The sequence below is a fragment of the Lolium rigidum genome, chromosome 5 (genome assembly GCF_022539505.1).
Source record: "Lolium rigidum isolate FL_2022 chromosome 5, APGP_CSIRO_Lrig_0.1, whole genome shotgun sequence".
In the NCBI taxonomy this organism is placed as follows: domain Eukaryota; kingdom Viridiplantae; phylum Streptophyta; class Magnoliopsida; order Poales; family Poaceae; genus Lolium; species Lolium rigidum.
Window position 1 is genome coordinate 80124160 of NC_061512.1, and position 12190 is coordinate 80136349.

The following is a 12190-nucleotide window of genomic DNA, read 5'->3' on the forward strand; positions in this document are numbered from 1 at the left end:
GAAAATGATACATGTAATAATTGCTATAAATGTCTTGGGTAATGTGATACTTGGCAATTGTTGTGCTCATGATTAAGCTCTTGCATCATATGCTTTGCACCCATTAATGAAGAAATACATAGAGCATGCTAAAATTTGGTTTGCATATTTGGTTTCTCTAAGGTCTAGATAATTTCTAGTATTGAGTTTGAACAACAAGGAAGACGGTGTAGAGTCTTATAATGTTTTCAATATGTCTTTTATGTGAGTTTTGCTGCACCGGTTCATCCTTGTGTTTGTTTCAAATAAGCCTTGCTAGCCTAAACCTTGTATCGAGAGGGAATACTTCTCATGCATCCAAAATACTTGAGCCAACCACTATGCCATTTGTGTCCACCATACCTACCTACTACATGGTATTTTCCGCCATTCCAAAGTAAATTGCTTGAGTGCTACCTTTAAAATTCCATCATTCGCCTTACAATATATAGCACATGGGACAAATAGCTTAAAAACTATTGTGGTATTGAATATGTAATTATGCACTTTATCTCTTATTAAGTTGCTTGTTGTGCGATAACCATGTTTACTGGGGACGCCATCAACTATTCTTTGTTGAATTTCATGTGAGTTGCTATGCATGTTCGTCTTGTCTGAAGTAAGAGCGATCTACCACCTTATGGTTAAGCATGCATATTGTTAGAGAAGAACATTGGACCGCTAACTAAAGCCATGATCCATGGTGGAAGTTTCAGTTTTGGACATATATCCTCAATCTCAAATGAGAAAATTATTAATTGTTGTTACATACTTATGCATAAAAGAGGAGTCCATTATATGTTGTCTATGTTGTCCCGGTATGGATGTCTAAGTTGAAGAATAATCAATAGCGAGAAATCAAATGCGAGCTTTCTCCTTAGACCTTTGTACAGGCGGCATAGAGGTACCCCTTTGTGACACTTGGTTAAAACATGTGCATTGTGATGATCCGGTAGTCCAAGCTAATTAGGACAAGGTGCGGGCACTATTAGTACACTATGCATGAGGCTTGCAACTTGTAAGATATAATTTACATGATATATATGCTTTATTACTACCGTTGACAAAATTGTTTCATGTTTTCAAAATCAAAGCTCTAGCACAAATATAGCAATCGATGCTTTTCCTCTATGGAGGACAATTCTTTTATCCACCTCAAGAAGCAAACATGTAACGGCCCCGGGTAGAATCCCCTATTAGATTTGCTTGTGCTTTTTCTTTTATGCATCATCATGCATCATGCATCATGTATCATATCATCCACAAAATTTTAACAAATAAAAATTATTTTAAATAAAAACTATTTTTCTTTCCCTCTCATTTGGTTTATATATAACCTCCCTCTTTTTATCTCAGATGAAAATATATTTTTCTCTAACTATTTTCGTATATAAAAATATTTGTAAAATAGTTTTGAAAAAGAAAAAAAAGGAAAAGAAGTTTTAAAATAAAAATCTACCCCTAACCCTCCCTTGGGCTCCCACTCTCTCAGGCCCATCTCTTCCTCTCCATCCAGCAGCCCATCCCCTTTCCTCACCACCTGGCCCATCTCTCCAGCCCCCAAATCCACGTACCCCTTCGACCTCATCCTCTCCACATAGATGTCGTCTTTCCCAGAGAGCATGCGAGGAGCGTGACTGCGTGGTCCTCCCTCACCACCGACGCCCCCACCTCACCTGCTCCCTCCCCTCTCTTTATCTCTGCCTGGACCGCATCTTTTCCCCTCTCTCACGCCTCCCTCGCCCCTTTCTTTCTTCATCTGCAAGCAAGCGGGGAATTCTCCCCAACAACCACCACCACCGTGAGCATCTCCACCATGGCGCCACCGCTCCCCACCTTCCCTCGCCATTCTGAGAGCACCCAAAGATGCGCCTCGTTCTCCTCTTCAACCGGGTGCAAGGAATCGAGCCGGGAGCCCTCTAATCAAGCGCACGGTCGCCGATTCTCCGCGCCGGTCGGTGTGCTTCTTCTTCGATTCCGGCCGCCCTCGTCCTCCTCCGGCCAAACCGAGCTTACCTCCGGCTGTCCCGTGACCAGGCGCACCCTCGACGCCCTCGCGCTCGTGCTGTTTCGGTCGCAGCCATCAAGTTCTTCTCCAACCAGTGGTTTCCGCCATGGCCTCTCCATCCCGAGCTCCGCTCGTGTCTTCATCAATTCGTGGTGCAGATCACCCAAATCAACAATGGTACTGCAGCGCAGTGGTTCGTTCCTTTGCTACAGATCGAGAGGTGTTTGGTTCAAATCCTGCCCGAGGCATTACCTCACCTTTTTGCCTTCTATTTTGTCCAGATCTCGCGACAGATATGCTTCAATAATCTCGGAGCCTTTCCACAACCAATAACAGCCTCGTAGCCCTTCTGGTTTGGCCCTTGATCCTCTCCTTCAAAGACCTGAGTTCAATACCCGAAGGCTGCATCTTATTTTGGCCTTTTTGTTCTTCTCTTTCCAGATCTGGCGCCACTGGGCCTTGGCCCGTTTCTCTCTGGCACTGCTGCGTGCCCAGCAGCTACCCCGCGCCGGCCCAGTACGGGCGTGGCTCAGTTCCCTGGCCAGGTCCGGCCCGGCTACACCCCTCTGCTTATCTTTTCTTTTTGCAAAATCTTGTTTAAATCATATCTTTTAATTGGTAACTCGAAATTAAAAGTGTTGTATATGAAAACTGACCAGAAAAATGAGAGGAACAATAATATGCCATCCATACCTGCTGTTGCATAATGCATCATACGATCTCGTGATAGTTTGCATTGTCACCTAATATGGAACATATGGAATATGTGGGATATTATATAAATGTTGTCCCGGTTCCATTTAACTTTGAAGTAGCTCACCTCTGCCATGTTATGCCATGCTATTCAACCCTTAACTTTGCCGGTAGAAAATGCAACTCCAACCTAATTTGTTTGTCCGGGGTTCCGACTCCGCTTAAATTGGATAAGTTGCATCGCATCATCTCTGCCATGTCATGCATATCATCTTGATCATGCTGGATCTTCTTTATCCGTAGTAGTAAGACTTGCATGCGTTGTGTGTTCCAGCATTTGCTTCTTCCCGGATAGGAATGCGAAGTGGTGTGGTGAGATACGCCAAGTTCCCCGGATGTTCCTCGGCAAGCTTTAACAGGCAAGCATTTCCCTTATGCTCCTGCCCCTGCAGAAGTCGCTCACCTATTTTATTTTGCCTTCTCCCTCATGCTATCCTTAAGTTGCGTTCTTGTCACGTGTCCTTTCCACTTGTTACCTCAAGCAGCCTATATTGCCACCATCACCTCCCACGGCTATTGCTTGGTTATCGGGTCTGCCTTGCGAGTCGTAGTGCATGCTAGTGCTGTTTATATCTTGTTACCGTTATTGTTATCTTATCGGGTTATATGTTGGGAAGAATCATGGTTACTTTAGTTGTTGACATTTGTTTAGCGGAGGCATCGGTGGGTCAGCTGCTCGTTTTGTGACGGCTCACTTGTGTTTCGTAAATATCTTAGGACCCCGAGTTCTTGTTATCTGTTCCGAGATCGAGCGCTCTAACCACACGTGGGTATGCTTACCGGTCTCCCCTCGACCACCGCTCGGAATCTACGGCTTTGTCCAGTGGCCACAACTAGTTTGGATGTTTGTTTTGTTTCTCTCGGCGTGCAAGCATGTTTCTTTGTGGTCGAGATGATATGATGTTACTTTTGGGGAAGCCGTGAGTGCCTTGTAACCCCGTTGTCTCTTGCACGCTCGTAGGTGCGGTCCGCATTGTTAAGAGGTCATCCTCTAGTGGGCTCGATCCTCTTAGCCGTTCTCGCAACAGCTAGGTCCGCGTCGGAGTTTCGATCGGGCTCGAAACGGGTTAACTTAGTTAGGTGGCTTCCTGGACATTGTTGTAGTGAAGGAGAGTGCGTGTCGTGATATCCACCTGTCGTAAGTGGGTTGATCGTGCGTGTGGGCACATTTGGGCACCCCTGCAGGGTTACAATCTTATCGATAAGCCGTGTCCGCGGTTATGGACGACTTGGAGCTGTATGACTCGACCATAGACAACTTACACCTGTTGTTTCATTACTAATAACTTGTGTAGTAAGATAGAACAACTTCAATAACAAATGGTTAAAACTTGATAACTGCGTGAGTGCCTTTGTAAGTACCTCTTTGCGAAGGGGGAATGCATCGGCTGTGTTATGTTTGCAGAGTATAGAACTGCTAGCTTATGCGCTCTCTCATCTTCTCTGAGTAGACGACCGTTGTAGAGTGTCTCTATATGTTTTTAGTGCTTGCGCGCTGCCGCTTAACCCCACCATATTGCCTATGACGTTCCTCTTGCGTCCTCTAAGTCCCCTGCGTGCCTCAAGTACAAAGGACGACTGGTTGACGAATGCTTATACGTCTTGAAGTCTTGTTAAGTACGAACCCGTACTTATTGTCGCTTCTACGGGATATAACCGGGCAGGTATGAAGATATGTTCGATGAAGATGACGTTAGCAAGGTTACCCTTCCGGCTTGGCCCAGGCGGGGTTATGGACGCCATCTGGTTATCTTCGGGACTCTTAGTCCAATTTGTATCTTGTCCGTACTCGGACGTATTCGATCTTCTGTATGATTTGGATCTTTGTATTGTATATTTGTATCTTGACTCGTTGGAGTCGATGTTGTAATATATGTATCTTGTGGGCTCTATTGTAATCCTGTTGTAATGTTACCGCTCGTGTTAATTCCTCTGGCATCACGTGTGTGATTCTTCGCGCACGTCGTGTCGGAGGGCGTCTCTGGATCGATATCGTGCGGATTTCGGCGGGTTCGCTGGGATCCTCATGGTACCGGTTCCGGGGCGTCACAAAACACTTGTGTGAACTGTGCATTGATTCCTACATACTTGCTTATTGCACTTATTATATTACTCTATGTTGACAATATCCATGAGATATACATGTTATAAGTTGAAAGCAACCGCTGAAACTTAATCTTCTTTTGTGTTGCTTCAATACCTTTACTTTGAATTATTGCTTTATGAGTTAACTCTTATGCAAGACTTATTGATGCTTGTCTTGAAGTGCTATTCATGAAAAGTCTTTGCTTTATGATTCACTTGTTTACTCATGTCATATACATTGTTTTGATCGCTGCATTCACTACATATGCTTTACAAATAATATGATCAAGGTTATGATGGCATGTCACTCCAGAAATTATCTGTGTTATCGTTTTACCTGCTCGGGACGAGCGGAACTAAGCTTGGGGATGCCGATACGTCTCCGACGTATCGATAATTTCTTATGTTCCATGCCACATTATTGATGTTATCTACATGTTTTATGCACACTTTATGTCATATTCGTGCATTTTCTGGAACTAACCTATTAACAAGATGCCGAAGTGCCGATTCTTCGTTTTCTGCTGTTTTTGGTTTCGAAATCCTAGTAACGAAATATTCTCGGAATTGGACGAAATCAACGCCCAGGGTCCTATTTTGCCACGAAGCTTCCAGAAGTCCGAAGAAGAGACGAAGAGGGGCCACGAGGGGGCCACACCCTAGGGCGGCGTGGCCCTCCCTTGGCCACGCGGCCCTGTGGTGTGGGGCCCTCGTGCCGCCTCTTGACCTGCCCTTCCGCCTACTTAAAGCCTCCGTGACGAAAACCCCAGTACCAGAACCATGATACGGAAAACCTTCCAGAGACGCCGCCGCCGCCGATCCCATCTCGGGGGATCCGGGAGATCGCCTCCGGCACCTCGCCGGAGAGGGGAATCATCTCCCGGAGGACTCTACGCCGCCATGGTCGCCTCCGGTGTGATGTGTGAGTAGTCTACCCCCGGACTATGGGTCCATAGCGGTAGCTAGATGGTTGTCTTCTCCCCATTGTGCTATCATTGTCGGATCTTGTGAGCTGCCTAACATGATCAAGATCATCTATCTGTAATTCTATATGTTGCATTTGTTGGGATCCGATGAATAGAGAATACTTGTTATGTTGATTATCAAAGTTATATCTATGTGTTGTTTATGATCTTGCATGCTCTCCGTTATTAGTAGATGCTCTGGCCAAGTTGATGCTAGTAACTCCAAGAGGGAGTATTTATGCTCGATAGTGGGTTCATGTCTCCATGAATGCGGAGGGGTGACAAGAACCTCTAAGGTTATGGATGTCGTTGTTGCCACTAGGGATAAAACATTGGTGCTATGTTCAAGGATGTAGTCACTAGTTACATTACGCGCAATACTTAATGCAATTGTCTCGTTGTTAGCAACTTAATACTGGAGGGGGTTCGGATGATAACCTCGAAGGTGGACTTTTTAGGCATAGATGCGAGTTGGATGGCGGTCTATGTACTTTGTCGTAATGCCCAATTAAATCTCACTATACTCATCATGATATGTATGTGCATGGTCATGCTCTCTTTATTTGTCAATTGCCCAACCGTAATTTGTTCACCCAACATGTCTGTTTGTCTTATGGGAGAGACACCTCTAGTGAACTCGTGGACCCCGGTCCAATTCTCTTTACTCGAAATACAATCTACCGCAATACTGTTCTCACTGTTTTCTCGCAAACAATCATCTTCCACACAATACGGTTAATCCTTTGTTACAGCAAGCCGGTGAGATTGACAACCTCACTCGTTTCGTTGGGGCAAAGTACTTTGGTTGTGTTGTGCGGGTTCCACGTTGGCGCCGAAATCCCCGGTGTTGCGCCGCACTACATCCCGCCGCCATCAACCTTCAACGTGCTTCTTGGCTCCTACTGGTTCGATAACCTTGGTTTCATACTGAGGGAAACTTGCCGCTGTACGCATCACACCTTCCTCTTGGGGTTCCCAACGGACGCGTGTTGAACGCGTATCAATCTCCATTGCCAGTGATCATACTGCCGCCGATGATGACGTAGGCGGCGATCTCGCAGCTACAGCAATCCCCCTACATCAACAAAAGAAGAACCGTGATAACGGCAACAGCAGCAGCCATAAGCGCAAGAACCCTGATGACCAGAAGAGTGGCGGATCCGAGATGGTCGCCATGGCGTTTCAACGCGGAGGCGGAAGAGGACGCGGCCGTGGAGGCGGAGCCGGCAGGGGTCAGCAGCATAGCACTGAGGTCACAGCTGGCGGATCCCGCGCCCCGCAAACCTATGAGGAGTACAGAGACATGCCCTGCCTGGCCCACTTGGATCCGGTTACAGGGAAGTCCACTCACACCAACCGCAACTGCAAGTGGGTCAATGATCTAAAGAACGACCCGGAGGCAGGATACAAGCGAGCCCGGAAGCACCGCCCACGCGGCAAGGGAGGCAAGGGCAAGAACAAGGATAAAGAGGATGACAGTTCCGAGGCGATGGATGAGGATGATAACTCGCCGAATCCCAAGGCGAGGTCCGCGAGTAAATCCAACCCATTCGAGAAAAAGAGCGTGGGGGCTTACCACACTTTCCTCGGAACCCCAACGATCCGCGCTACCAAGTCGGCTACCCGGATCCCGAACGCCACAGCTTCCGGCCGTGCCGCAAGTACGTCGGGTGGTCGGAAGTCCCGTGCACATTTGATAGGGAGGATCACCCTGCCATTGTGCCAAAAGAATGCTACGCCTTGGTTGTAAGTCCCCGCATAGACGGGTATGACTTCTCCAGGTGCCTCATGGATGGTGGAGCCAGCTTGAACATCATGTACCTGGAGACTCTAGAGCGGATGAACCTCACCAAGGAACAGCTCAAACACGATAACACTGAGTTTCATGGCGTGGTTCCGGGTAAGAAGGCGAATTCCCTCGGCAGCATCACACTTCCCGTGGCTTTTGGCGATGTTCACAATTTCCGCGAGGAGAAGATCACGTTTGAAGTTGTGCCCTTCAAGAGCTCCTACCATGTCATCTTCGGCAGGCCCACCTACCACAAGTTCCACGCAATAGCGTGCTACATCTACAACAAGCTGAAGATTCCGGGTCCTAAGGGTATGATTACCGTGTCCGGAGACTACAAAAAGGCTCATGAGTGCGAGTTAGGCGAAGCCGCCTTCGCAGAGTCTGTGATATCTGGAGAAGAGCTGAAAGGCTACAGAGCCGCGGTGGATCCGACTGAAATGCAGACCACCAAGAAGCAGATCTCCGAGCACAAAAACTCCTTCAAGGCCGCGATAGAGACCAAGAAAGTCAACTTCAAGGAAGACGACGATTCCAAGCAGGTCTCAGTCGGAGCCAGCATGGACCCCAAATAGGAAGACGCGCTCGTCGAGTTCCTCCGCGCTAACATGGATATCTTCGCGTGGCAGCCTTCTGACATGTCCGGAGTACCAAGGGAACTCGCCGAGCACTACCTCAACATAAACCCGGGGGCTAAACCGGTGAAGCAAGCTATGCGACGCTTTGGAGACAAGAAGCGCCGCGCCATAAGAATGGAGTTAGCAAAGTTACTAGAGGTAGGTTTTGTAATAGAAGTTATCCACACTGATTGGATCGCAAATCCCGTCCTTGTACCCAAAAAGAACACTGAAATACTAAGAATGTGCATCGATTACTCTGGCTTGAACAAACATTGCCCGAAAGATCCGTTTCCCCTGCCGCGCATTGACCAAGTCATTGATTCGACGGCAGGGGCGGAACTTCTGTGTTTTCTTGATGCGTATTCTGGGTATCATCAGATCCGGATGAAGGAGTCCGACCAAAAAGCGACTTCATTCATCACCCTGTTTGGCACTTACTGCTATGTTACTATGCCTTTTGGCTTGAAAAACGCAGGTGCCACCTACCAACGTACGATGCAGCGGTGCTTGAAGGACCAAATTGGCCGGAACGTACACGCCTACGTCGACGACATCGCGGTCATGACTCGGAAAGGATCCGACTTGATCAGCGATCTCACAGAAACCTTTGAGAATCTCCGTCGGTACAAGATGATGTTGAATCCGCTAAAATGCGTCTTTGGCGTACCAGCTGGAAAACTCCTTGGCTTCATTGTCTCTAATAGGGGCATTGAAGTTAACCCGGAAAAAATCAAGGCAATTTTGTGCATAAAAAGGCCAACTTGTCTCAAAGATGTGCAACGGCTCACTGGTTGTGTCGCAGCAATCGGCAGGTTTGTTAGCCGTCTTGGCGAGAAGGCACTCCCCCCGTACAAGCTATTGAAGAAAACGAGACAAGTTTGTCTGGGATGAGGCAGCAGATGCAGCTCTTCAAGGGTTGAAGGACATACTCACCTCCCCACCTATCCTAGCAGCTCCAGGAGAGTCAGAGCCTATGCTCCTTTACCTGGCAGCCACCAACAGGGTCATCAGCCTCGTCATCATGGTGGAGCGACAGGAAGAAGGTCACGAGTACGGAGTCCAAAGGCCAGTCTACTACATTAGCGAAGTCCTTACGGAGTCCAAACAGCGCTACCCTCACTTTCAGAAGTTAGCCTACGGAGTATTCCTAGGCAGCAGGAAGCTGAGACACTACTTCCAGGAGCATCCAGTAACAGTCGTGAGCAAGGCTCCGCTGTCAACGATTCTCAACAACGCTGACGCAATAGGACGCGCAGCAAAATGGGGCATTGAGTTATCCACCTTCGACATCAACTACAAAGCCAGGGCCGCGGTCAAATCCCAGGTCTTGGCAGATTTCGTCGCAGATTGGACAGAAGCTCCGGATATGAACCTGGACCCGGAACTCGAGACATGGGTTATGCACTTCGATGGATCCAAGCAGCATCAAGGCTCGGGAGCCGGAGTCACCCCGAAGTCCCCTATCGGAGAAGAACTGCGGTATGTTCGCGAGATACACTTCGAAGCTACAAACAATATGGCGGAATACGAGGCTCTACTACACGGATTGCGCATCGCCAAGGAGATAGGGATCAAGCACATTATATGTTGCGGAGATTCGGACTCGGTGGCACAGCAAGTAGCCGGAACTCGGAACGCCGGAAATTCCGTCATGGCAGCCTATAGAGACGAAGTTGACGAGATCGCCAAACATTTCCTTGGATACGAAGTCAAGTACGTCGGGCGAGATGACAACGCAGCGCGAATATGCTATCCAAGCTCGGATCCGGCGAGAAGCCAATTCCGCCTGGAATTTTCCTGGAGCATCTCCGGATACCCTCGGTGAAGGGCGCTAACCCGGAAAACCCAGAAGTGGCAGTGTCTCCGGCTAGGGAAGTGATGGCTATCATTCCGGCTTGGACACAGCCTTTCCTGGACTACCTCATCGATCAGAAGTTGCCAAAGGATGAGGTCCTCGCGCGACAGATCATCAGACGAGCAAGATCCTACACAATTGTTGACGGACAGCTCTACAAACGAAGCGCAACAGGGGTATTTCTCAAATGCGTCTCCAATCAAGATGGCATTGAAATCCTCAGAGAGATCCATGCAGGGGACTCGCGGGCATCATGCCGCCCCGGTCACTCGTTGCAAAAGCTTTTCGGCTAGGTTTTTATCGGCTCACGAGCTAAAGAAGATGCTCGACAAGATAGTCAAGACTTGCCGAGGTTGTCGAGTACTACGCTACTCAACCAAACGCTCCAGCCCAAGAGCTGAAGACCATACCTATCACCTGGCCATTTGCGGTCTGGGGGCTCGACATGGTTGGTAAGTTAAAAAGATCATCTCCTGGCGGTTTTGAATACCTTCTGGTCGCTGTTGACAAGTTCAGCAAGTGGATCGAGGCAAAGCCAGTGAGGAAAGCCGACGGTGCTACGGCACTAAAATTTGTCTGCAGCCTCGTGATGAGATTCGGCATCCCACACAGCATAATCACAGACAATGGCACAAACTTTGCACAGGGAGAATTGAAGGATTACTGTGAGACGGTAGGGATTCGACTGGACCTCGCATCTGTGGCTCATCCACAATCGAATGGTCAGGTCGAAAGGGCTAATGGCCTAATATTATCAGGAATTAAGCCGCGCCTTGAAGAACCGCTGCGACGAGCAGCTGGAGCTTGGGCTGACAAATTGGAAGCTATTTTGTGGAGTTTACGAACTACCCCTAACAGATCAACAGGGTTTACCCCATTTTTCCTGGTATACGGATCCGAAGCCGTACTTCCCTCCGACATCATCCACGATTCACCGCGAGTTTCCGCCTACAATAAAGAAACAGCTGACGAGGCCAGACAGCTATCTGTGGACCTGGTCGAAGAAGCTCGGAATCTAGCTGACTGATACGTCCCCGACGTATCCATAATTTCTGCCGTTCCATGCTTGTTTTATGACAATACTTACATGTTTTGCTTGCACTTTATGATGATTTCATGTATTTTCGGAACTAACCTATTAACAAGATGCCACAGTGCCAGTTCCTGTTTTCTACTGTTTTTGGTTCCAGAAAGGCTGTTCGGGCAATATTCTCGGAATTCTACGAAACGAAGACCAAACCTCCTATTTTTCCCGAAGCGTCCGTAACACCGAAGAAGAGTCGGAGAGGGGCCGGAGGGCCACCACACCATAGGGCGGCGCGGCCCGGCTCGGACCGCGCCGGCCTGTGGTGTGGAGCCCCTGGTGCCCCCTCGCGCCGCCTCTTCGCCTATAAAACCCCTTTCGACCTAAAAACACAGTACCAATTGACGAAACTCCGGAAAGACTCCGGGGCGCCGCCACCATCGCGAAACTCCAATTCGGGGGACAGAACTCGTCCCGGCACCTCGCCGGGACGGGGAAGTGCCCCGGAAGCCATCTCCATCAACGCCATCGCCTCCATCATGCTCCGTGAGTAGTTCCCCCATGGACTACGGGTTCTAGCGATAGCTATGTCGGTATACTCTCCCCCATGTACTTCAATACAATGGTCTCATGAGCTGCCTTACATGATTGAGATTCATCCGATGTAATCGGTGTTGTGTTTGTTGGGATCCGATGGATGATACATTATGCTTAGTCTATCTATAAAGTTTGTGAAGTTATTGTTGCTTGCAATCTTGTTATGCTTAATGCTTGTCACTAGGGCCCGAGTGCCATGATCTTAGATTTGAGCTCTATACTTATTGCTTAGATTGTATCTACAAGTTGTATGCACATGTCACTGTCCGGAACCAATGGCCCCGAAGTGACGAAATCGGGACAACCGGAGGGGATGGTAGTGATGTGAGGATCACATGTTTTCACGGTGTGTTAATGCTTTGCTCCGGTGCTCTATTAAAAGGAGTACCTTAATATCCGAGTAGTTTCCCTTGAGGCCCGGCTGCCACCGTGCTGGTAGGACAAAAGATGTTGTGCAAGTTTCTCATTGCGAGCAC